Source organism: Cibotium barometz, chromosome 9 (assembly GCF_041138505.1).
Source record: "Cibotium barometz isolate CiBa-2024 chromosome 9, ASM4113850v1, whole genome shotgun sequence".
Taxonomy (NCBI): Eukaryota; Viridiplantae; Streptophyta; class Polypodiopsida; order Cyatheales; family Cibotiaceae; genus Cibotium; species Cibotium barometz.
In genome coordinates this window covers 23,428,613-23,434,313 of record NC_141054.1, presented here as the reverse complement: position 1 = coordinate 23,434,313, position 5,701 = coordinate 23,428,613, and the positions used below count along the sequence as shown (strand labels likewise).

General features: G+C 40.1%; 1 long non-coding RNA gene across 1 annotated transcript; it reads right to left on the bottom strand.

Annotated features, from left to right (window-relative positions):
- Positions 1–503: 503 nt before the first annotated feature.
- On the bottom strand, positions 504–1,209 carry LOC147635344 (uncharacterized). The gene is made up of 3 exons (XR_015266580.1): positions 1,025–1,209; positions 789–872; positions 504–693 (listed from the first exon to the last, which is right to left on the bottom strand). It is a non-coding gene; the product is annotated as an uncharacterized LOC147635344 (long non-coding RNA).
- Positions 1,210–5,701: the final 4,492 nt, after the last annotated feature.

Genomic DNA, 5,701 nt, shown 5'->3' with positions numbered 1-5,701 from the left:
TCATGCTATGCCTTTGAACCTATTGAATAATTTTGTTTTGTTCAGATGTTAACAGTTTCTAACATATCTTTCCAACTGTACAGACACCACAAGTTACAACAAGATGATTCAAGTAGCTGCGGGGCTGCTGGAGAGTGCTGATCAGTGCCAAATATATACTTTCAAGCTATTTTGAGATAGGACAGCCAGACCTTGTAAGAAAAAATAATTTTCATTTAGCTTCAAAATAATTGATATTGGTACAAAGTGTTCTAAATCATCATATGCCATTGCAGATGAGAGAAGATAGCTTCAGCTCGAACTATATATATAGTTTCAGAGCTGATACAATTTGGAAGTTTTTGAAGTATGCCTCTCCCAAACCTATTGTACCAGCTAAACTGTCGAGTTGGGTGAGAGCTCTAAAGTCTGAGAAGGTGTCATACACCTTGATGACACAGATGATGCTGATGTGGTGCCACAGGAACAAGGACCTAGTGATGAGGAGAAGCCACAGGAACAAGGACCTGCTCTGCTGATGTTATTGAGGAGAAGATGGAGCAGCACAGCAAACAGATTCTCCAGGGGTAGTAGAGAAGACAATGGAGCAGCACCAAGAGATTGTACAGGACAGGATGGAGTAGCAGAAAACAGATTCTCCAAAAAAAGATGATACGGAGAGCTTGGACCATGTAGAGCAACCTCTGGATCAGGCTGTAGTAGATAAATAGAAAATGGTTGTCAAGAATATGTTCTACATATACAATTAAACACTTTTGTACAAAATTTTACTTTATTGAATATAATACCTTTGTTTATGGAGTCTGTGTTATCTCAATTTTTAAATTTTCAATGTCTTTGCATTTTATTGAACTCTCTCTTCTTTTGAGCACCTGCAAAAAAGCAATATGAATCAATAGGGTAAAGTAAACTAATAGCAGTGCTTAATGAGACTAGGATAAGTCAGATGATCTTGTTTTCTTAACACACCATGTGTGTTAGCATTGTCCAGCCAACTGATAAAAATGATCAGTAAAAAATATACCCGATTGAGCTAGCTCTGTTGCACATCGACCTTGGTATTGTTGTTCTCCTATCGATCCATGCAAAACATCTATAAATCCCAGAATACAATCGATGTTTTGCCATGTCTCATACGATGAAGGGTATAAATCTGAAATAAAATAACACAAGAATGTCAATAAGCAAAGAAAGAAAGCTTCATCTTAAAAATCCATACACCTCATAAAGAACAAAACCACAATAGAAAAATATACAATTAGGCCTGTGTTGCGGAAGATCATTTGGATAGTCTCGCAAGACAAGTTCTTTATGCATGTACACATGCTTAATCAGAACTTCTTTCACCGATATCTTCCCTCTGGTGATTTTAAAATCTCGTACTCTTCCCTTCCATGACGCCAAGAAAATGTTTTTTGTCTGGGGTCTCTTTCTTTTACTAGGTTGCATGAGCACCCATGCTCCTTTTGAAACACTAAACCTTTTCCAAGTTCCTTCCGTTTTGACTGTACTTGAATTCTCTACCGAAGAAATAGAAGAAGCAGGTCGATGGGGTAATGATGTGTGGTATAATTCTGCCTTCATAGCATTATCATCCACAGAGCGTCTTCCACAAGAACGGCCATAGTTTTTATTCACCATGGAGGAATCTGTAACAACAGCAAAGTAATGTAAACAAGATAACAAAGTGAAGTTTCAAGAAAGAGAAAGTGGGCAGACAGACAGTTGACAAGAAACATCTTACTCTAAGCCAAACAGGATCAAGGGAGAAGTTTTGAAAAAGAAGAGGCGGCTGCACAATGAGGCAGTGGTGTAGAATGGTAGACCTTTCGAAGGAAAGGCAGCACAACATTTCAAAGTTCAAAGGAAGGTGGAAGCAGGAAGGCCCTTGTCAGAGAAAATGTCAGACTAGATTCTATCTTCATGTCCAAAGATCTTGTGAGAATAAAAAACCAATCTCCACATTAATGTAGCATGCTTGTACCTACATAAAGTATTGTTTCTTTTATCTATTTTCTCTTATTTTTGTGAATTTCCAATGTTACGTTGGCCCTCTATTGATTGGTTGAGAGCTTATTTTTCCAAACCGTAAAAGGCCCCAAAATGAGCTCCCTTTTTCCCTAATGACTCCTCATTTTTCGTTCCCCTTTTCTCCGCGAATACGGTGGGCCAATTGCGTATCCTTTACCATTATGGTAACCCACTTTACATGGATGTGGCACACATGTTGGTGTCCTCAAATAGATTAACAAGATATGCTTCAGTGGCTTCTCGCAAGGCCTCAAGGGCAATCGACTACATTTAACATTCCATCTTATATTCCCATAAAATTTCTTTGCACGTTCGTGAGAAAGGTGCCCTCTGGATGAGAATCTCTACGGACTTCTGGTAGAGCCATATCTCCTGGAAAGCCCTATATCCTGAGCATCCTTTATGGGTGGGACCATGAGGAAGACGATCGATGGGACGTGGTTGTAGTGGGCAAGGCCTGTAATAGGTTGACTTCCTTCTATTTCTTTCTGGAGCTGGTGCTTCTTCCTCTTGCTCCCCTTGCTGCTCTTGTTGTTGCTTGCTCTTGCTCCTAGTGCTCCCCTTGCTTCTCTTACTATTGCGTGGTGACGCGTGACACGGTCTTTGCTCCTATGGCTGGGTGGTTGGGAATGTCCATGTGTGCCCATGTAGGCTCCCCCCAATCGATATCAGTGTCTGTTGCGCTACTATCTTCCATGCCGTAATCCACCAACTTTACCTATTTTCTTGGCTGGGATGAGCTAGCTTGCTCTATTAAATTTTTCTTGAGATTGTGGTTTTAACGCTCCAAATTCTTGTTTACGTTGTCCTTCAATTGGGTGTGATGTTCTTCAGTCATCTTCTTCATTGTTTGCTTTGTACACGCCATGGTGAGGAGAGCTAAGGCTAAGGATGGGAAGGCTCTGGCTGGTAAGGAATGGGAAAAAATAGACGTTGACCTTTATTTATATAAGAAAATGTTATCATTGTAATAACCCTAAAAAACCCTAGTTTTAAGAGGTCACTCACGTGTGCAAACAAATCGTACACATGCTAAATGCATGGGGCATCATTCGAATAAGCGTTCACTATTGGAGACTATTGATAAAATCAAGGAAATATTTTATTGGTTCAGAAGGGTGTGAAATTAGCCTTTCTAGCGAAATTGCACAATGACTTTTGCACCCTTCTAGACACTTATCACAAAGCATCAAAACACACGAATATGTGGAATACAAAGCATGTCATATTTCAAAAATCAACATCTTGAGACTTCTTCAAGTATTACAAAGCAACATAAATCTTTGGGATACAATTCAAGTCATCAAAAAAACTATATTTGAAGGTATTACAAAGATTCCTCACTACCAATCAAACCTAGCAAGCAAAGTATATCAATCTAACAAAATTGGTAATGACGCATGACTTCACGGTCCTCGAAACCAAGGGGGACTCCAAAAATCGCAAAAAAATTTGCACACCATAGACTGTCGGTGCTTTGCAATGTTCCTAGCAAACCGCAACACCCTTGTGCAGTCTGCTTGTGGTATGGAGGGGTCATTTGCATCCCGCTCGTGAGCATGGAAAACTGAGCCCTGCTAATGCTACATGCGAAAATAAAATTGTTCATTTGGGCGGCAAGGTTGTGCAAATCCTTGACTTCTATCTCTTGGGCTGATGAGAGGGCATCCTCATCAGGTTGATGGGGACCTCGATAAAGAATAAGTACCATGCTAGTTCAGAAGCAGTGATTGTTCCCATGAGGAGTTGAGTGCTTGTGTTCTCTCAAAGTTCTTGTACAAAATGGACAAAAAGAGAGAGGGTGCTCATTTATAGTGGCCAACATAATCATTACACAAAACCCTAGTTTTTAAAAAATTTCACGAACTAGAAAAACGGGTTCTTGAACACGAAAGATAACATGGTTCCATATTAGGCAAAAAAGAACCATTCACATTCTCAATTATAACACCAGATTACATTTAATAGATAATGTCCCCATAGATCAGCTATACATCAACCCTAGGCCTCATTCAAGTCTATAGGGACCCATACTTTACCAACTCTCCTACGTGTAACCCTCCATGCCACATGACATGTAGGTCATGTCCTTGCCTTCCACCTTACTGTTTTCTGATCCTTACTTTTTATTTTAGCAATTTGGGCCAATTTGGACATTCGGGCTGTCTCCCTTGAAAGGTTTCTTCCAAGGTATAACAGAAGAACCAATCAAACATTTCTTTAAGATAGTTTGATCGAGTCATGCCACCTCCATGTCTTGTGTTCTTGAAATAAAATCCCCTTGCACACGGTAATGACTTTTCTCCATTCCTTGGTGCTCCACATGTCAAGCGAGTTGTAGGCGTTCATGAAATATGCACCATTAGTGTACAAGATGTGATGTAGATACCAAACAAAACCACCATTCAGGAAAAGTGCATTAGAAGAAGAAATTTGTTTTGCAAAACCTTAAAAAAAGCATTATATTACCATGTAATGCACAATATTCAATTCACCCCATGTGTGAACCACAGCTTCAATGAAGCTTTGCAACTCTATTTGAAATTGTTTGCGGTTTTTGTCTGTTGTGCTTCTTTGACTCATCAACCACACTACCTTATTGAAATTTGCCCACACTTGCTCACACAAAACAACAATGTTTGCATCTAAGAAGTCCAAAGTAGTACAAGCACAAAGGTCTTTTCTCACAGGTCCCATATCTTTGTAGGAACATTTTCACCTTCCTCGACATGTTGCCTATCTGCATTTCTCTGAACCTTGTCTCATTTGTTGAAAGGCTTCTAGAGAAACCTTCTTGCCTTGCCTCCACTCATTGAAACCTTTTGAGTAACCATATGTGAAACTCCATAGGTCTTTTGGTTAACTTGTATCTCCACGTTGCCCCCATGGCAACCAATGTTATTTAAAATCTTCTCCACTCTAGAAATTGCCTCATCCCATCGAGTTTTACCAGGTATAGTGAACGCATAGTCTATGTGACACTTTAAAATGCGGTCAAAGATATGCATGAAAACATGCAAAGTACAAAAGTGAACATTCCTAAGAGGGAAAGGAATTATGGGGTTCCAGTTGCTCTCCAGTTGTTACCCCTTAAGTCCCTATTTGGAGGAGCCAACATAGGTGATGAAAGGACACCACCTTCCCACTCTCCCTTACAATTTCCTATTTCCTCGCATTCCTCTTCACCATTGGTTGTCCCCCTGTGTTTCTTCTTGGTTTTTTGTTTCAATTCATGCATGCACCAAGGGCATGAATAAGTTGTATTTGCACCTTGAGTGCAACCTAGCATATACTTTATTGTCTTCAAATCCCGCCAAGATGCCAATCAACGTCAAAGCTCCCTAATACATGAACATCTAGCTTCTCACCCCCTATTTGTGACTTTATCACATCACTAACCTAAGGCAACCTCTCAAAAACCCATGATAGCACCTCGTGTGTCTCCTTGTTGTTGGGAACCTCAAATGCTCCTAACCACCATATATCTTTCTCTGATTGAACACTGAATGATGGATTAGTGTGTGAAATATTGTCATTCCCTTGCAAATGTGCTCTCTCCCTCATCATCAGGCCCTTTTGCAATAGTAGTAGCAGATGGAGACTTAAAGGCTACCGCCAAAGCGTGGTTCATGAGTGTGATACAAATTCTCTCTAGCCTTCTTCCCTTCAC